The 21,975-nt window shown below is 45.3% G+C and overlaps 1 pseudogene; it reads right to left on the bottom strand.

Annotated features, from left to right (window-relative positions):
* The window catches only part of LOC140197115 (uncharacterized), a 29,449-nt pseudogene extending 18,134 nt beyond the window's left edge, over window positions 1-11,315 (bottom strand).
* Between the last annotated feature and the right edge of the window lie 10,660 nt (window positions 11,316-21,975).

Raw genomic sequence — 21,975 nt, 5'->3', positions numbered from 1 at the left:
AATATCATTTCTTACCAATAAAGCCATGCTTCCCCCTCTGCCTACCTTCCTATCCTTCCGATACACCGTGTAACCTTGGACGTTCAGCTCCCAGAGACATGCATCCTTCAGCCACGTCTCAGTGATGGCCACAATATCATACCTGCCAATCCGTAGCTGTACAACAAGATCATCCACCTTATTCCTTATGCTGCGTGCATTTAAGTACAACACCTTAAGACCAGTATTTGATACTTTTCGCTCTGATTTCACTGCAACTTTATTGCACTGCAACTCATCCTAATGGCTACAAATTTGCCCCATCACCTGCCTGTCTTCCTGACATCTTTACTGCTCACTATTTCAGTTTGTTTTCCCCTTCCTCCGTTCCATCATTCCTGTTCCCATCCCCCTGCCAAATTAATTTAAACCCTCCGTAACAGCTCTATTAAACCTTCCCACCAGGATATTGGTCCCCTTCAGGTTCAGGTCATACTTCCCCCAGAAGAGATCCCAATAATTCAAGAATCTGAAGCCCTGCCCCCTGCACCAGTCTCTCAGCCACACATTCGTCTGCCTGATCCTACTATTCTTGCCTTCGATAGCCTGTGGCACAGGTAGCAATCCCGAGATCACTACCCTGGAGGTCCTGCTTCTCAGCTTCCTTCCTAACTCTCAGAAATCTCTCTACAGGACCTCTTCCCTTCTCCTATCTATGTCATCGGTGCCAACATGTCCCAAGACAACTGGCAGCTCACCTTCTCCCTTCAGAATATTCTGGACCAGATCCGAGACATCCCTGACCCTGGCACCTGCGAGGCAACACACCATGCAGGTATCTCTATCAGGCTCACAGAATCTCCTGTCCATTCCCCTAACTATGGAATCCCCTATGAGTACCGCATTCCACTTCTCCCTCCTTCCCTCCTGCACAACAGCGCCAAGCTCAGTGCCAGAGACCTGGTCACCGTGGGTGTTCCCCGTCAGGTCAACCCCCTCAACAGCATCCAGAACAAGATATTTGTTGCTGAGGGGGCAGCCACAGATGTGCTCTCCACTATCCGGGGATTTCCCTTCCCTCTCTTGACAGTGACCCAGTTTTCTGACCCCTGTAGCCTAGGGATGACTACCTCCCTGGAGCTCCTGTCTATCACCTCTTCACTTTCCCTGATAAGCAGTAGGTCATCAAGCTGCAGCTCCAGATCCCTAACACCCCCTTACTACCTCTCCAGCATCATTTTTCACTGGTCCGATATCCACTTCTGCCCCTCTTTTACACTATATCTACCTGAATAAAAATTTGGTATCCTCTTTAATATTACTGGCTAGCTCACCTACGTATTCCATCTGTTCCTTCTTAATTATTTTAGTTGCATTCCATTGGTTTTTAAAAGCTTCCCAATCCTCTAACTTCCCAGTAATTTTTGCTCTATGCCCTCTCTTTCGTTTTTATGTTGTCTTTGGTTTCTCTTATCAGCCACGGTTTTGTCACCTTACCTTTAGAATACTAATTCCTCTTTGTGATGTCTATATCCTGTGCCTTCCGAATTGTTCCAGAAATTCCAGCCATTGCTGCTCTGTTTTCATCCCTGCCCGTGTTCTTTTCAAATCAATTTTGACCAATTCTTCTCTCATGTCTCTCTAATTTGCTTTATTCCACATCTGACTTTAGCTTCTCTTGCCCCGAAGGGATCTTTGAATTGAAGTGACCTAATTAATTCCGGTTCATTACAACACCCAATCCAGATTAGCTGATCCCCAACTGGGCTCAACCACGAGCTGCTCTAAAAAAGCATCTTGCAGGCACTCAGGGAATTCATCTTCTTGAGACCAACACCATCCTAATTTTCCAAGTCACCAGTATGACAATCCCCCATGACTATAGTAACATTGCCCTTTTGGCACATTTTCTATCTTCCATCGTAATTTGTGGACCACATACTTACTACTGTTTGGAGGTTTCTATACAATTCCCATCAGGGATTTTTTTTTAACATTTGCTGTTCCTTAATTCTACCAACACATTCTACACCTTCCAACCTTATGCCACCTCTATTTAATAATTTTATTTAATATTTTACCAACAGAGCCACACAACCCCACTACCATTCTTTCTTCACCTTTCCTGCCCATCACCTCCCTGCTTCCCCTCCCCCACTCCTTTATCTTTCCCCTTACTGGTTTTTCACCTGGAACCTACCAGCCTTCTCCTTCCCACCCTCCCCCCACCTTCTTTATAGGGTCTCTGCCCCTTCCCTCTACAGTCCTGACGAAGGGTTCCGGCCCGAAACGTTGACCGATCTTTTCCATGGATGCTGCCCGACCTGCTGAGTTCCTCCAGCGTGGTGTGAGTGTTGCTTCAACCCCACTACCAGCTTGTTCTTGGCTTGTTCTTTCAAGAAACAACTAAGTATCCGGGAGACAAGAGCACCTGCAGACGCTAGAAATCTAGAGAACTACACACAAAGTGCTGGAGGAGCTCAGCATGTCAGGCAGCATCTATGGATGGGAATCAGCATTTCAGGCCAAGACACTTAATCGGGAATCTTGATATCCACGTATCTGGAATATCAACAAGCAAAGAAAATAGAAAGTAGTGTGAAATAGGGAAACCTTTGACAAAATTGAGTTCAAGTCTTAAAAAAACTTGCCAAACCGACCTCAATAGTTAACAAATACAACAAAGGCAAGAAACACTTTCATCAATACCGATATTGACTTTTTTAAAATAAAAATATATTGGTCCCATTACAATCAGTAAAATTTATAAAGATAAATAAGAACTTTGGAAAACTTTAGAAAAGACTATTTACACTCAAACCCACTTAGATTAACGCTACCTTGGACAGAAGGAGGAAGAGAAATAACAGACATGAAAAAAAATCACAACAGTCAGATAAAGTTTTGAAGTATATATTTTCATCAAAAATGAACAGGATTCAGCACGCCATGTGTATATGCAATGGTGATGAGAAATACAGACCAGAAAACTTAAATGAGAGGCCAACTCAGAAAAATGAATCATCACTATGGAAGAAAACATTAACCAGTGGAATGAGTATGACCCTCCATGGGAGACATCCCAATGATCTGAGCAGATGAGATGGTGACAAGGAAGCATCGAGCACCTGACTAAGAGTTGGAGACCTCTTCCCAGAAACAGAGGGTTCCTTGCAGAAATACAGGACAAGGTGGTTAACAAAAGGGGAAAAAAAATCAAAAATACATGAAATACAAACAAACAAGGCAATGTGCAGAAAATGCCAAGAGAAACCAGACACAATCCAACACATTCCAGGATCCTGCAGCAGTTTAACTCAAATCTTGCTTTAAAATACAAACTCATGAATGCCCTCCATCACTTCATAAAGGCGCCATAAATTCAAGCCTGATACAGTTGCAGAGTCAAAATATTACAATTTATATGATAAGCAATATGTTAGTTCAGATAGGACAACCAATAATAACCATCCGGATATAATATTACAGGATAAACAAGCGGGAACAACTCCCTCAATAGATAAAACCATTCCCAACACACACGCTCCTCGACCAGTGGAGCACCTCACCACAGGTATTGTTTGTGTCATCAGTCAGACAACCGAAAGATTTTCTCTGTCAATCAGCTTCCAAATATTGCTACTCTGTCATTCGTTGCCACGTCTCGCAGCTGATTCCTTCTCCTCATCATACGTTCTTACCTCGACCATCATCCAGAGCCCCAAACTCTGCCCTGTGTTTTCCACCTCTGGTTTCTGACCCTGCTCTGCTGAACATCTAACTAATGGTTTTCCATTCTGCTTTCAGTCTTGAGAGAACAGTGGTGTTTTCTAACAACCATTTAGAAGCAGGGAAAAGGACCCATAATGTGGAAATGAGTCGTGATTAAGGAGGTTAACTGCCAATGTCATTCTTCCTCAGCCCAGAGATTAGAGGGGTGAAGAACATCTCAGACAGAACTGCAGTCAGATCAACTTCTTCAGTGTGCAGAAAATTCAAGGGAAACCTCTTCACCCACAGAGTGGTGACTGTATGGAATCCATCACCACAGGGAATGCAAGAGGTAAACAACAGGGGAGGATTTTAAAGGATTGTTGTGGAACAGAATCACTGGCAGGGTCCAGCCGGCCTGAGTTGACTCTCTACTAGGTGTGTTATAAATTCACTAAGTACTGAAGACAGAGTTTAAAATAGAACGGATTTATTTGTCTCAGAACCAGGATATTAAAACCCAGTCCCATTAAAGGTGAATGTGCAGCAGAAGAAATTCCTCCCAGAACTGGGTGTGGTGAACAGCAGTAATAATTGCAGAGTTCAGCACTGACAGTCACTCTCGAAATTACATTTAGCAATGGTGATGGACAAATATCTAGCAGGCAGCTTATTGAAACTTTCTACCCATTGTGAACCTGGTATGTGTCACAAGGTTAGATTACTAAGTGAATCCTTCCCACATTCATGGCAGGCCAACGGCCTCTCCCCATTGTGAACCCAATGATGCACATTTGGTGGAGATGGCTGAGAGAATCTCTTCCCAAAGTCTGAACAGGTGATCTGCCTCTACCCAGTGTGAACTCGCTGGTGTTTCAGTAGATGAGATGACTGAGTGAATCCCTTTCCACATTCTGAGCAGATGAATGGCCTCTCCCCAGTGTGAAGTGACTGGTGTGCCAATAGGTTGGATGATTGAGTGAATCCTTTTCCACAGTCTGAGCAGGTGAATGGCTTCTCCCCAGTGTGAACTCGTTGATGTCTCTGTAGGGTGGATGACTGAGTGAAAGTCTTCCCACAGACTGAGCAGGTGAATGGCCTCTCCCCAGTGTGAATTCGTTGGTGACTCTGTAGGTCGGATGACCGAGTGAAGCCCTTCCCACAGACTGAGCAGGTGAACGGCCTCTCCCCGGTCTGAATTAACTGGTGTCTCCGTAGAGAAGATAATAAAGTGAATCCTTTCCCACAGTCTGAGCAGGTGAATGGCTTCTCCCCAGTGTGAACTCGTTGGTGACTCTGCAGGTCAGATGACTGAGTGAAAGTCTTCCCGCAGAATGAGCAGGTGAATGGCCTCTCCCCAGTGTGAACTGACTGGTGTCTCAGTAGGTGAGATAATAAAGTGAATCCTTTCCCACAGAGTGAGCAGGTGAATGGCCTCTCCCCAGTGTGAACTCGCTGGTGTACCAATAGGTCGGATGACCGAGTGAATCCCATCCCACAGTCTGAGCATTTAAACGGCCTCTCCCCACTGTGAACTCGCTGATGTTCCTTCAGTTGAGATGACCGAGTGAATCCCTTCCCACAGTCTAAACAGGCGAACGGCCTCTCTCCGGTGTGAACTCGCTGATGTACCTTCAGTTTAGATGAGCAAATGAATCCCTTCCCACAGACTAAGCAGGTGAACGGCCGCTCCCCGGAGTGAACTTGCTGGTGTACCAATAGGGAGGATGACTGATTGAATCCCTTTCCACAGTCTGAGCAGGTGAACCGCAACTCCCCAGTGTGAACTGACTGGTGTCTCTGTAGGGATGATGACCGAGTGAATCCCTTGCCACAGTCTGAGCAGGTGAACGGCCTCTCCACAGTGTGAACTGAACGGTGTGCTTGAAGGTTGGATGACTGAGTGAATCCTTTCCCACACTCTGAGCAGGTGAACGGCCTCTCCCCAGTATGAACTCGCTGATGTACCTTCAATTTAGATGATTTAGTGAATCCCTTTCCGCAGTCTGAGCAGGTGAACGGCTGCTCCCCAGTGTGAACTTGCTGGTGAGCCATTAGGTCAGATGACCAAGTGAATCCTTCCCCACAAATCAGCAGATAACCACCCTCTGCCCAGTGTGAACTGACTGGTGTGACCACAGGTGGGAAGATGAACTGAATCGCTTCTCATACACAGAACAGATGAATGGCCTTGGCCCAGAGTGAACTTGCTGATGTACGTTCAGTTGAGATGACCGAGTGAATCCATTCCCACTGTCTGAGCTGGTGAACGGCCTTTTCCCTGGGTAAAATGACGGGCGTGCCAGTCGATCAGATAATTGAGTGAATCCCTCCCCACAGTCTGAGCAGGAAGGATGGTTGATTGAATCTCTTGCTCCACTTCTTAAATATCTAGACAGAGACAGCAAAACTGGTGTGTTGTGTTTGAATTCCCATAGACAAATTCCTTGTTATTTTTTACCTGTAAAAAGATTTACAAAATCCATCAATGGGTGAAGGACAACATTTCAGATGAGATCACTTTAGTTGCCAGGATGTGATCTGGCATCACACTGTTACAGTGAAGTTCAACCCAAGTTAGAGAGAGAAATTATCCTGTAACTGGGCAAAGTGCTGGTATCTGAAATGACCATCAAACTCTCTGATGCTCTTCCTGTCTCTGGAAGAATGGGACATTTCTGCCATCTCCAATCTGTGACCTGGCTCAGTTTGACTCTCTCCATTAGTATTATTCCCTGTTCCCACTGAGCTGCATGGGTGCCTGGCCCCACAGTAACTGAATCACTCTCAAGTAAATAGCCTTTGTTAATGTGCAGCTGGGACTTTCTTTTATGTACTGTTAATTTAAAGTGCCACAGTTTTAACGCCATGTAAATATCTCATAGAAACATAGAAGATAGGTGCAGGAGTAGGTCATTTGGCCCTTTGAGCCTGCACCACCATTCAGTATGATCATGGTTGATCATCCAACTCAGAACCCTGTACCTGCCTTCTCTCCATACCCCCTGATCCCTTTAGCCACAAGGGCCATATCTAACTCCCGCTTAAATATAGCCAATCTCCTACTCAGATTGGTCTGCACAGCTGTTAAATTGAATTTGAGTGAATATTCGTTTTATTTCAGGTTCTTGTCACAGTCATAGAAAAGTACAACACAGAAACAGACCCTTTGGCTCATCTAGTTTGTGCCGAGCTATTTAAACTGTCTTGTCCCATACCCCTACCATTCAGGAACCTTTCGGAACCTCTTAAATGTTGAAATTGAGCTTGCATGCACCAGTTATGCTGGCTGCTCGTTCCATACCCGGAAGACCATCTGTGTGAAGAGACCTCATGTTCCCCTTAATGTCTCACCTTTCACCCTTAACCCATGGCCTCTGGTTATAGTCCCACCCAATCTCAGTGGTAAAAGCCAGCTTACATTGACCTTATCTATAACCCTCATAATTGTGGTACACCTCCATCAAATCTCTCCCCAATCTTCTACATTCCAAGGAATAAAGTCCAGTTCAATCTCTCCTTATAACCCAAGTCCTCCAGACCTGGCAACATGCTTGTGAATTTTCTCTGAACTCTTTCAACCACTTTTACAACTTTCCTGTAGGTTGGTGACCAAAACTGCACACAATACTCCAAATTAGGTTCACCAATGTCTTGTAGAAAGGCAACATAACATCCATCTCCTGTACTCAGTACTTTGGTTTATGAAGGCCAATGTGCCAAAATCTTTCTATCTGTCCCTATCTAACTGTAACACCACTTCCATTGAATTATAGACCTGTATTCCCAGATCCCTTTCTTCAACAACACTTCTCAGTGCACTACTAGTCACTGTGTAAGACTTACCCTGGTAGGTCCTCCCAAAGTGAAACACCTCGCACTTGTCTGCATTAAATTCCATTTTCCATTTCTCATCAGCTGGTCCAGATCACACTGCAAGCCATGACAGTCTTCCTCACTGTCCACTACACCACCAATCTTGGTGTCATCCACAAATTTGCTGATCCAGCTAACCATGTTAACATCCAGATTACTGATACAGATGACAAACAACAACAGATCCGGCACTGATCCCTGTGGCAACCACTAGTCACCGGCCTGCAGTCAGAGAGGCAACCATCTGCTACCACACTCTGGCTTCTCCCAAAGCCAGTGTCTCATCCAATTTACTATCGCATCTTGAATGCTGAGTGACAGAACCTTCTTGACCAACCTCCCATTTGAGACTTTGTCAAGTGCCTTGCTAAAGTCCATGTAGACAAAATCCACTGTCTTGCCTTCATCCACTTTACTTATAACTTCTTCAAGAAACTCATAAGATTTGTTAGACATGACCTACCATGCACAAAGCCAAGCTGTCTATTCTTAATCAGTTCACATCTATCCAAATACTTATATATCTGGTCTCTGCACATATGTTCCAATAACTTTCTCCCTACTGCTGTCAAGCTCACCAATGTATAATTTCTTAGTTTATTTTAGAACCTTTATTGAACAGCAGAACAATATTAGCTGTCCTCCAATCCTCCAGTACCTCACCTGTCACTAAGGATGATTTAACTGTCTGTGCTTGTGCCTCGACATATTCTGCACTTGTCTTCTGCAGGGTCCCAGGGAACAACTTGTCAGGCCCCGGGGATTTAAAATCTCCCCCATCTATTTTGTCTCCTCGTATGGATTACCATTCTGATCTTCCAGAGGATTAATTTTCTCCCTTACAATCTTTTTGCTCTTAACATATCTGCAGAATCCCTGAGGATTCTCCTTCACCTTGTCTGCTGGGGCAACCTCATGCCTTCTTTTATTTCTTTCATAAGTGTTCATTTGAATTTCATGTACTTTGTAACTACCCCATTTATTCCTATCTCTCTGTAACTTGTATGCACCTCCTTGTTTGTAAAAACGGTTGTAAATTTAGTTAGCTCCATCTTGGGTACTAGCCTACAAAGTACTCAGGACAACTTTAGGGAGCTGTGTCTCAGAAAGGCAGCATCCTTTATTAAGGACCTCCAGCACCCAGGGAAAGCCCCTTTCTCACTGTTACCATCAGGTAGGAGGTACAGAAGCCTGACGGCACACACTCAGCAATTCAGGAACAGCTTCTTCCCCTCTGCCATCTGATTCCTAAATGGACATTGAACCCTGGACACTACCTCACTTTTTTAATGTATATTATTTCTGGGTTTTTTTTTACAAGAGATTTAATATATATACATATACTCTGTAAAGAATAATGAACAAGATTTTTTTTTCTACAAACGTATATTATGTATTGGATTGAACTGCTGCTGCTAAGTTAACAAGTTTCACGACACATTGGTGATAATAAACCTGATTCTGATTCTGTGTTTTTTGATCTGGAAGAGGAAAGCCAAAGGGATGATAGAGTATTCGTTAGTTTTGGGAACAAAACATCTGTAGATGTGAACTTACCACTATCCAGGACATTTACAAAGACAGGTGTATAAAAAGAGCCCAAAGGATCACTGGGGACCTGAGTCACCCCAACCACAAACTGTTCCAGGTGCTACCATCCAGGAAGTGGTACCGCAGCATAAAAGCTAGGACCACCAGGGTCTGGGACAGCTTATTCCACCAGACCATCAGACTGATTAATTCATGACGAGAGTGGCACTAGCAAGCCTTACCACAAGGATATTCGTCCCCTTCTAGTTCTGTTCTCCTAAAGAACGAATCACGTATTACCCCTTTGACTTTCTACTGCCAGGTAATAACCCCACCCCCAGCAGTGTCTAAAGTGGTCTACCAGTTGTTGTGGGGAATGGCCACAAGAGTACTCTGTGATGGCTATTTAACCTCATTCCCCTTCCTGACTCTCACCTAGTTTCCTGTGTCCTGCACCTTGGGTGTAACTCACCTCTCTTCATGTCATATCTCTCATCCCCTCTGACTCCCATATGATCAGGAACTCATCCATTTTCAGCTCCAACTCCTTGAAGTGAAGGGTTACAAGCTGCAGCTGAACATAGAACATAGAATAGTACAGCACAGTACAGGCCCTTCGGCCCACAATGTTGTGCCGACCCTCAAACCCTGCCTCCCATATAAGCCCCCACCTTAAATTCCTCCAGATACCAGTCTAGTAGTCTCTTAAACTTCACTAGTGCATCTGCCTCCACCACTGACTCAGGCAGTGCATTCCACGCACCAACCACTCTCTGAGTAAAAAACCTTGCTCTAACATCCCCCTTGAACTTCCCACCCCTTACCTTAAAGCTATGTCCTCTTGTATTGAGCAGTGGTGCCTCGTGGAAGAGGCGCTGGGTATACACTCTATCTATTCCTCTTATTATCTTGTATACCTCTATCATGTCTCCTCTCATCCTCCTTCTCTCCAAAGAGTAAAGCCCTAGCTCCCTTCACCTCTGATCATAATGCATACTTTCTAAACCAGGCAGCATCCTGGTAAATCTCCTCTGTACCCTTTCCAATGCTTCCACATCCTTCCTAGATGGATGCACATCTTGTAGTTGAGGGCATCAGGGACACTGGAGGTCTCCCCAACTTCCCATGAATGTCCCCTCTAATTTGTAATGACCGTGGGCACAAGAATCTTGTGCTATGCATTTTTTTTGCATGGTGACAACAACATGTGCATGCTGAATTTTATATAGAGAGGAATTCATTTCAACAGCTAGCAAATCATTGTTAATAGGAAACGATCTCCTCTGGGTTTGATCGAGTTCATCTGCACTCTCACACAGCCTTTGTAGCAGGCCTGTAGTGGGTTATGAAGGATTTTCTCACCAGAGCTATTGCACACTGTCCATATGTGACTTGGTTGCTAAGTGATGCTTTAAAAAGTCAGATTTCCAAATATCACTCCACTTCTTCCCACTTGCAAATTCTCCAGCAACTCTTGCATCACCACAATACACACAGGTAACACCAGTTTCTGAATTGTACGTAAATATTTCCCCTGAAACCTCCCCATATGACGAACGGTGGTGAACTCATTGATGGCAATGCCAATGAATATGAAGGGAAGGGCAGTAGTCTGTCTCATTGGAGTCTGACACATTTGTGATGTGAAAGCTACTTGTTGACCAGGGCAAAGGTGTTTGATATCATATGTACCCAGACAGAATGGGTCAAAACGTTTTCTCATGGGTAGGAATGTACCAGAACAAGAGGAGGTAGAACAAGCAACACACACAAAATGCTGGAGGAACTCAGCAGGCCAGGCAGCATCTATGCAAAAGAGTACTAATGCTGAGTTCCTCCGGCATTTTGTGTGTGTTGCTTGGATTTCCAGCATCTGCAGATTTTCTCTTGTTTGTAACTGGAGGTAGAACAAAGGTGATTTTCTCAAATGCTGACGTAAAAGATTTTGTTCCCTTTCTCCGAGTTCCCAATCCTTGCATTTAGACAGCTGGAGCTCAGCTCTGTCTGAGAGACCCATCGGGTCCCATTCCCTCATCAGCCAGAAGCTCCTCGGGGCCCGTGTAAGGATCGTGGGGCTGAGAGAGAGGGAAAAGGGCAGGACTGTCCCGGGATTGCGGGCCACGGTGTCCGCGGTTCACGGCAACTGACTTCAGTCGGTGTTGAAATATCAGACCCGGAGACGCGATCTTACCTGCCGCCGATTGCCCGGAAAACTTTTGAGTACACTGCGCATGTGCGATATTCAGGCGCATCCGCAACCCTGACGCCTGCGCATTTCACCGGTGCTTCAGTGGCAGAGGAAATTGTTATGCAGAGCTTTCATGGTAATCACCGTGCCATTAAGAGTTTCTGCAAGCACCGGTTCCATGTCTGCAGTTTTTTTTTATGTGTAGAAAACTCAGCAGCTGTTTTAATGCAGAAAGCGGCTTCCATAAACAATATACTCAATATCAACAGAGATTCCGTTTATCTAATGCCAAAGTACAATCCTCTTACACATGCAGGTATAAAACACAAGAGATTCTGCAGCTGCTAGAAATACAAAGACGCACACACACAAAATGCTGCAAGAACTCTGCATTTCGGGCAGCAAATAAGCAGAGGAGTACACAGTCTAGACATGCTGAAGGGGCTCGGCCTAAACGTTGTCTATTTATTCCTCTTCACATTTGCTGCCTGATCTGTTGATTTCCACCAATATTTTGCAGAAATTAACCAACTTTTTTTGGATCAATCAGTTTCCAAATGTTTCTGATCTTTCATTTGTAGCCACATCTTGCTGGTCTGAATCCTCTTCCTGCTCTAGGCCCTATCTCTTTCTGGAGCCCCAAAACCCCGACTCAGGCTGGCAACTCTTTGGTTTCTGACTCTGCTCCACCGAAGATTCACTCGGTAGTCTGCTGTCAGACTTTGGAGGTGCATTGCAACAACCCACTTGTCTGAGGCACAGTCCTTTAAAAATTAGTGAAAATGACCCAAAACATTGAAAAGAGCAGGGAAGAAGGAGTTTAACCATCTTACTCCAGAGCCCTGGGGAACGTCAAAACCACAGTGAGCTCATCGTCTTATTCAGTCCAGAGAAAATCATGCGGGGAATTCATCAGGTGTAAAAGGTGATGAGAGACTTTGATCGTGTAGATAGCCACAGGCTTTTTTCCCAGGACGGAAATGGCTAACATGAGCGGACATGGTTTTAAGGTGCATAGATGTATTTGCAAGGGAAATGTCAGAGGTACGTTTTTTTACACAAAGAGTGGTGGGTGTGCGGAATGCACTGCTGGTGACGGTGGTGCAGGCGAATACAACTGGGTATTTTAAGAGACTCTTAGATTGTTACATGGAGCCTTGAAAAATAGAGGGCTATACAGTAGGGTAATTCTAGACAATTTCTAGTGTGGGTTACATGGTTGGCACAACATTGTGGGCCGAAGGTCCTGAATGTGTCGTAGATTTATATGATTCTTTGAAATTTAAGGGAAATCTCTTCTCCAATGGAATGGTGACTAGTTCCAACCTGTCATCACAGGGAGAGTGAGAGGGGAGCAGCAGGGATAGATTTTAAAATACTGATATGGAACAGAAACATGGGCAGGGACCAGATGGGCCGATTGGCCTCTCTAGTGTACAATCTGAGTGTGGTAGAGACAGTAAGTACCTGTGACACGGGATTTGATACAGAACTGATTTATCTTTCACAGATCCACGATATTAAACACCAGTGTAGTTTAAGGCTAACATCAGCAGAACAGACTCCTCCAATTCTCAGTGACTAGGGTTCAGTCCTGGGTGCGATGAGCAGCCGTAAGAACTGCAGATTCTGACAGTAACAGTCCCCCATGAACCTGCAGCTGCCTCCAGTCGCCATGATGGTTAAACATTTAACACAGAGCTGATTTGAACTTCCTCCCTGATGTGAAGTTGCTGGTGTTGCAGCAGCGGGGATGATTGAGTAAAACTCTTTGCTCACTCCAAACAGAAATGTGGCCTCTATTTATTGTGAGCTCACTGGAGCATCATAAGGTGGGTTAACTCAATACAGTGTCATTGTCGGGATTTGAATGAATGTGCACTTCGTTGAAAGCGTGGACTAAGTTCCAAACAGGCAGTAAATTCAAATATTCAAAGTGCCAGGAGAATCGGAAGACCCGGTGCAGGATTTCCGAAAGAGTATGTGCAGGCTGAGTTGGTAGTAAGGACGATAAATACAATGTCAGCATTCATTTGGAGAGAACTGGAATACAAAAGCGTGACTGTAATGGTGAGTCTTTACAAAGTATTGGTCAGACCACGCTTGGAACAAGATGAACAGTCTGGTCCCTAATCTGAGAACAGTTGTGCTGTCATTGGAAAGGATCAAGAGCACGGTGACGAGAATGATCCCGGAATGAAAGCTTTAGTGTCTGAGGATCGTTTTGTGACTCTGCCCCTGTACTCGTTGGAGTTTAGAAGAAGGAGGTGGGGTTCTCTCTGAAACCTATTGAATATTGAAAGGACTGGACATGGAGGGGTGTTTCCAATTGTGGTTGAGTTTAGGATCAAGGAGGCACATCAGAATATTCGGACGTCCTTTAGAACAGGGATAAGGAGGACGTTTTGTTATCAGGAGGTTATTTATATGTGGAGGTCATTGCGAGGATATCTGTGGAACTAAGTAAATGGGTATTTTTTTTAGCAATGTAGAAAACCTACAGCACAATACAGGCCCTTCAGCCCACAAAGCTGTGTCAAACATGTGCCTACTTTGGAAATTACCCAGGGTTACCTATAACCCTCTATTTTTCTAAGTTCCTGTCCAGGAGTCTCTTAAAAGACCCTTTCATATCTGCCTCCACCACCACCGCCGGCAGCCCATTCCACGCACTCACCACTCTCTGCGTAAAAAAAAAACATACACCTGGCATCTCCTCTGTACCTACCTCGAAGCACATTAAAACTATGCCCTCTTGTGATAGCCATTTCAGCCCTGGGAAAAAGCCTCTGAGTCTCATAATCAATGCCTGTCATTATCTTATACACCTCTATCAGGTCACCTCTCATCCTCCGTCGCTCCAAGGAGAAAAGGCTGAGTTCACTCAACCTATTCTCATAAGGCATGCTCCCCAATCCAGGCAACTTCCCTGTAAATCTCATCTGCACCCTTTCTGTAGTTTCCACATCCTTTCTGTAGTGAGGTGACCAGAACTGAGTACAGTACTCCAACTGGGGTCTGATCAGGGTCCTTTAATGCTGTAACATTACCTCTAGGCTCTTAAACCCAATCCCATTTTTAAGCGGAGATTGACGGGTTTTTGATTATGAAGTGTGTCAAAGGTGACAACGAAAAGGCAGGAGAATGGCATTGAGAGGGATAATATATCATTCATGATGGAATAGACGGAATGGCCGAATTCTGCCCCTATATCTTCTGGTATTATGGCCAAATCTATCAACAAACTTTAATTGAAATTTCAGTAAAATTCAGGTCAGACGCTTATATCCGCAGCAGCCTTCACATTGGTGAGACCCAATGTAGACTATGGAACCGCGTTGTGGAACGCCGTCGTTTCACAGTCACCCACTGAATCCCATGCATCTCATTAGCGAATGATTGTGCAGCACTCAGGGCAAGAACTCAAAGTGCATGTGGCACAGCTGGCTGGTGTGTTCACAGACATTTTCAATATTTCCCTCTCCCACTGTGTCGTGCCCTCCAGCTTCACAACATTTGAACACCAAAGTACCATGTTTGGACCATCGGCGTCCTGTCGCACTTACCTCAATCATAAACAAATGCTTTTGGAGGCTAGTCAAGGTCTAAGTTTTCAACATGCAACCACGTACACTGGACACCCCACCATTCGCCTTCCAACACAAACGATCAACAGACTATGCAAAGCTATAGCACGGCACTTATGAAGAGAGATACGAGGGGTGATTAATAAGTTCATGGCCTAAGATAGAAGGAGTCAATTTTAGGAAACCTAGCACATTTATTTTATTTTTTTCAACATAGTCCCCTCCTATATTTACACAGTTAGTCGTGGAGCATACGGATCCCTTCTTTGTAGAAGTCGCCGTCTTGGACCTCCACAATGTGGTTCACAGCATGGGTGATTGGAGGAGGTATAAGGTAGAAGGAGATTATTAGTTATACAGCCCTTGTGGAAAGCGGCCAGTGAGTGAGTGGGCCAGTGAAGGAGTGGAGCTTTGAGGCCATGACTCGAGAGGCTCCGACAAGAGGAGGCGGAGGACAAGCTTGTGCGCAGTTAGTCTTTACAATGTCTCCTGAGACGGTGATGTGCCTCTCATGTGAGATGTGGCAGTCTTGGGGGAACTCCCCTCTCCCACAGAGTCACATCTGCCAGAAGTGCATACGGCTGGGCAATCTGGAAGACCGTGTAAGGAATCTGGAGCAGCAGCTGGATGACCTTCGTCTCATAAGGGAGAATGAGGCAGCTATAGATGAGAGCTACAGGGAGGTAGTCACACATAGGCTGTTGGAAGCAGGTCGTTGCGTGACAGTCAGAGGGAGGAAAGCGAAGGTGAGCAGACAGGCAGTGCAGAGCACCCCTGTATCCATTCCCCTGAATAATAAGTTTACTGTCCTGGATACTGTTGGCGGGGACGACCGACCAGGTGTAAGCCTCGGTGGCAGGGCCTCCGGCACCGAGTCTGACCCTGTGGTGCAGAAGGGTGGGATGGAGAAGAGGAGAGCTGTCGTCAGTGGGGACTCTATAGTCAGGGGAGCAGACAGGAGGTTTTGTGGACGTGAGAAGGACACCCGCATGGTTTGTTGCCTCCCGGGTGCCAGGGTCTGGGATGTCTCTGACTGGGTGCACGACATCCTGGTACGAGGGGGAAAGCAACCAGAAGTTGTGATACATGTTGGGACCAACGACATAGGCAGGATGAGGGATGAGGTCCTGAAGTGTGAGTTTCAGGAACTAGGCAGAAGGCTGAAGAACAGGACCTCAAGGGTGGCGTTCTCAGGATTGCTGCCAGTGCTACGTGACAGTGATGGTAAGAATTGGAGGAGATGGCAGTTGAATGCGTGGCTGAGGAGTTGGTGCAGGGAGCAGGGTTTTAGATTTTTGGATCATTGGGATCTCTTCTGGGGAAGGTGGGACCTGTACAGATTGGATGGGTGCACCTGAACTCGAGGGGGAGCAATATCCTTGCAGGTAGGTTCACTGGCATGGTTCGGGAGGGTTTAAACTAATTTTCAAGGGGGATGGGACCCAGAGCGATAGAGCCATGAAAGAAATGCATGAAGTAAAGCCATATCTAACATATAGAGAGGCTTTGAGGAAAGTGATGAACTGAGAGCTTGTATACATACATGGAATTATGATGTAGTGGCCATTACAGAGACTTGGCTGGCACCAGGGCAGGAATGGATTCTCAATATCCCGGATTTCAGTGCTTTAAAAGGGGTAGAGAGGGGTGAAAAAGGGGAGGAGGGGTGGCATTACTGGTCAGGGATACTATTACAGCTACAGAAAGGGCGGGTAATGGAGCAGGATCCTCTTTTGAGTCAGTATGGGTGGAAGTCAGGAACAGGAAGGGAGCAGTTACTCTATTGGGGGTATTCTATAGGCCCCCTGGTAGCAGCAGAGATACAGAGGAGCAGATTGGGAGGCAGATTTTGGAAAGGTGCAAAAATGACAGGGTTGTTATCATGGGTGACTTTAACTTCCCTAATATTGATTGGCACCTGATTAGTTCCAAGGGTTTAGATGGGGCAGAGTTTGTTAAGTGTGTCCAGGATGAATTCCTGTCACAGTATGTGGACAGGCCGAGTAGGGGTAATGCCATACTAGATCTAGTACTAGGTAATGAACTGAGTCAGGTCACAGATCTCTCAGTGGGTGAGCACCTGGAGACAGTGACCACCGCTCCCTGGCCTTTAGCATTATCATGGAAAAGGATAGAATCAGAAAGGACAGGAAAGTTTTTAATTGGGGAAGGGCAAATTATGAGGCTATAAGGCTAGAACTTGCGGTTGTGAATTGGGATGATGTTTTTGCAAAGAAATGTGCTATGGACATGTGGTCGATGTTTAGAGATCTCTTGCAGGATGTTAGTGATAAATTTGTCCCAGTGAGGAAGATAAAGAATGGTAAGGTGAAGGAACCATGGGTGACAAGTGAGGTGGAAAATCTAGTCAGGTGGAAGAAGGCAGCATACATGAGGTTTAGGAAGCAGCGATCAGATGGGTCTATTGAGGAATATAGGGAAGCAAGAAAGGAGCTTAAGAAGGGGCTGAGAAGAGCAAGAAAGGGGCACGAGAAGGTCTTGGCGGGTAGGGTAAAGGAAAACATTGAACATAGAACATAGAATAGTACAGCACAGTACAGGCCCTTTGGCCCACAATGTTGTGCCGACCCTCAACCCTGCCTCCCATATAAGCCCCCACCTTAAATTCCTCCATATACCTGTCTAGTAGTCTCTTAAACTTCACTAGTGTATCTGCCTCCACCACTGACTCAGGCAGTGTATTCCACGCACCAATCAATATTTTGGTAAGCAGCATGTCCCTTGCCGAAGTCGGCAAGAACGAATCAAGTATTCACACAATAAAGCAGAAAGAAGCTGAAACTCGTGGAAGTGTTAGTGCTACCCCTACAACGGCAAAAATGGTCTCTCTGGTTCCTGATAAAGTGCTGGCAAAGACTGAGAAAGCATTAAGTGTGTGGCAAGAGGACATGTCACAGAAGGATATCCCTATTGATGGCAAAATTATGCGTGTAAAAGCACTTAGCCTCAATGAGCACTATTGTGAGAGGTTTGAGGAGAGCGAGAGGAAGGAATTTACGGCTAGTAAGGGATGGCTGGCTAGCTATGTAAAGCGCTACAGCCTCACGAACTTAAAGATCATGGGAGAATCGGCAGGGCAGATGTACCAAGTATCCTATTATGGAGCTGATCGAAGTACACTCCTGAAGTCTCTCAGAAAAATAAATGTTGATCACAAACTATCAAAACCTCACACTGCTGCTCTAAGTGTTGAAAATATAGCTAGTTAAGATGCTCTTGGAAAATTATGTAACACCATGAATGCTTCACATCTAAAGGCAACTTGTTCAATTTTTCATTCTGCATATTATTTAGCTCAGAATGACAGACCATACTCTGATCACTTTAGCTGATTGTAACTTCAAAAAAATGGTATTGACATTGGAATTGGACTGCATTCCTATACTAGTGCTACAAAGATAATTAATCACAGAGCCATTAATATGAAAATAAAATTTGCTAGCGTATCAAGCAGATAAATGGCAAATATTCTGTTTTTATTGATGAATCAAAAAGCCTGAGCATTAAGACTGTCCGAATAGTTTATTTGAAATATAAAAGTGATAAGAAAGGTGATCGCCATTTTATGTTTTTAGATCTAATTGAACTGCCTGATCAGAAAGCTGCAACTATTGCTAAGCATCTATTGAAATGTCTCAATCACCATAGGTTTAATGATTCTTACTTGAAACAGAACCTTGTAGTATTTGCTAGCGATGGGGCAAGTGTAATGCTTGGTGTCAAATCTGGTGTTGCTACAATTCTCAAGGAACATTACCTTGATGTGATAATTGGCATTGTCTTAATCACAGATTAGAACTTGCAGTAGGTGATTCGGTGAGAGTCGCCGATGGAATAAATCATTTTCAATCATTTATGGACAAATTGTACTCTGTTTACAGTAGATCACCTCTAAATTAAAAGGAACTGTCTGAATATGCCTCTCAACAAGAACAACAAATTTGCAAAATAGGGCGTGTTCTGGGCACCAGGTGGGTTGCCAGCTCGTTTCGAACAGTTTCAGCGGCATGGCAAGATTATGAAACACTGTGTTTTAATTTTGAGAAAGCAATAAAGGGTGAAACAAGATCTGGAAGTGACAGAAAAACCGAAGAAGGTCTGTTGAACGCAAACACGAGGAATTCTGCAGATGCTGGAAATTCAAGCCACACATACCAAAGTTGCTGGTGAACGCAGCAGGCCAGGCAACATCTCTAGTAAGCGGTACAGTCGACGTTTCGGGCCGAGACCCTTCGTCAGGACTAACTGAAGGAAGAGCGAGTAAGAGATTTGAAAGTGAAAGGGGGAGGGGGAGATCCAAAATGATAGGAGAAGGCAGGAGGGGGAGGGATGAAGCCAAGAGCTGGACAGGTGATTGGCAATGGGGATATGAGAGGATCATGGGACAGGAGGCCCAGGGAGAAGGAAAGGGGGGGGCAAACCCAGAGGATGAGCAAGGGGTATAGTCAGAGGGACAGAGGGAGAAAAAGGAGAGAGAGAGAAAGAATGTGTGTATATAAATCTATAATGGATGGGGTACGAGGGGGAGGTGGGGCATTAGCGGAAGTTAGAGAACTCAATGTTCATGCCATCAGGTTGGAGGCTACCCAGACGGAATATAAGGTGTTGTTCCTCCAACCTGGGTGTGACTTCACCTTTACAGTAGAGGAGGCCGTGGATAGACATATCAGAATGGGAATGGGATGTGGAATTAAAATGTGTGGCCACTGGGAGATCCTGCTTTCTGTGGCAGACAGAGCGTGGGTGTTCAGCAAAATGATCTCCCAGTCTTTGTCGGGTCTCGCCAATATATAGAAGGCCACATCGGGAGCACCGGACGCAGTATATCACCCCAGTCGACTCACAGGTGAAGTGTCGCCTCACCTGGAAGGACTGTCTGGGGCCCTGAATGGTGGTAAGGGAGGAAGTGTAGGCATGTGTAGCACTTGTTCCGCCTACAACGATAAGTGCCAGGAGGGAGGTCAGTGGGGAGGGATGGGGGGGATGAATGGACAAGGGAGTCACGTAGGGAGCGATCCCTGCGGAAAGCGGGGGCGGGGCAGAGGGAAAGATGTGCTTAGTGGTGGGATCCCGTTGGAGGTGGAGGAAGTTACGGAGAATAATATGTTGGACCCGGAGGCTGGTGGGCTGGCAGGTGAAGACCAGGGCAACCCTATTCCTAGTGGGGTGGCGGGAGGATGGAGTGAGAGCAGATGTGCGTGAAATGGGGGAGATGCGTTTGAGGGCATAGATGATGGTGGAGGAAGGGAAGCCCCTTTCTTTAAAAAAGGAGGACATCTCCCTCGTCCTGGAATGAAAAGCCTCATCCTGAGAGCAGATGCGGCGGAGACAGAGGAATTGCGAGAAGGGGATGGCATTTTTGCAAGAGACAGGGTGAGAAGAGGAATAGTCCAGATAGCTGTGAGAGTCAGTAGGCTTATAGTAGCCATCAGTAGATAAGCTGTCTCCAGAGATAGAGACAGAAAGATCTAGAAAGGGGAGGGAGGTGTCGGAAATGGACCAGGCAACCTTGAGGGCAGGGTGAACGTTGGAGGCAAAGTTAATGAAGTCAACAAGCTCAGCACATGTGAAGGAAGCAGTGCCAATGCAGTCGTCGATGTAGCGAAGGAAAAGTGGGGGATACCAGAATAGGTTTGGAACATAGCTTGTTCCACAAAGCCAACAAAAAGGCAGGCATAGTTAGGACCCATACGGATGCCCATAGCTACCCTTTAGTTTGGAGGAAGTGGGAGGAGCCAAAGGAGAAATTATTAAGAGTAAGGACTAATTTCGCTAGATGGAGCAGAGTGGTGGTAGGGGGAAACTGATTAGGTCTGGAATCCATAAAGAAGCGGAGAGCTTTGAGATCTTCCTGATGGGAGATGGAAGTATATAGGGGCTGGACATCCATGGTGAAAATAAAGCGGTGGGGGCCAGGGAACTTAAAATCATCGAAAAGTTTAAGAGCGTGAGAAGTGTCACGAACATAGGTAGGAAGGGATTGAACAAGGGGGGATAAAACCCTGTTGAGGTATGCAGAAATGAGTTCAGCGTGGCAGGAGGAAGCTGAGACAATAGGTCTGCCAGGACAGGCAGGTTTGTGGATCTTGGGTGGGAGGCAGAAATGGGAAGTGTGAGGTGTGGGAACTATAAGGTTGGTAGCAGTGGATGGGAGATCCCCTGAGCAGATAAAGTCGGTGATGGTGTGGGAGACAATGGCCTGGTGCTCCTTAGTGGGGTCACAATCGAGGGGTAAATAAGAGGAGGTATCCGCGAGTTGTTGAAAAGACTTTCTTCAGAACAGCTTGTATTGGACTTAGCTCTGGAGTCTCATGTATGACACGTTTCATGAACTTGGTTTACTGTCAGAGTGTTTATGGAAACGCACTACTACGATTGTGTATGCAGAAAAAAAAAACAAATCCAATGGAGCATAAGATCACTGCGTGGACTGAAAGAGCAATGTGGTACAAAATCTCTAGAAGCTCAAGAGGCAGTTGAAAAGAGGAAGTTTGAAGAAATTACCTTAACAAGCAAAAACAAAATTGTCTTCATTAAATATCTACAGTTTCTTACTAGTTGTATAAACGAGTGGCAGCACAGTATGTTCACGGCAACATCCTTCAAAGGTTCTCAAACTTCCAAATCCCTGCTAAATGAAATGTGTGTCCTTGATAAAGACAACTGGCCTGCTGAAATACCATCTAATTATGGATAAGCTGCAATATCATAATCCAGATATTATGTGGAGGATCGTGGACGCCGCATCCCCCAAGATTTACGTCCAACACTGAGCTGTTCACAGGTCATTCCTATTAGTACTGCTGAGTGTGAGAGAGGATTCAGTCACATGAACTTGATAATATCAAAAACACGTTCAAGAATTCTCATAAGTCATATATCAGCACTTATGTTTGTTAAGCTACACAGACCTCCTCTAATTCAGTGGAATCCTGAATCATGGCTGCGGTACCACAGATCAGCAGATAACACCAGTACAAGAGTAGCTTCAGACACCCGAACATGTATTACGCCTGACCCTTTGTGGAAAGTATTGTGAAACTTCTTATTGGTGGCATTTGGTAAGTAGGTAATTACTTTTAA

This window comes from Mobula birostris, chromosome 4 (genome assembly GCF_030028105.1).
Source record: "Mobula birostris isolate sMobBir1 chromosome 4, sMobBir1.hap1, whole genome shotgun sequence".
Lineage (NCBI taxonomy): Eukaryota > Metazoa > Chordata > Chondrichthyes > Myliobatiformes > Myliobatidae > Mobula > Mobula birostris.
This window is presented reverse-complemented; position numbering and strand designations above follow the sequence as displayed.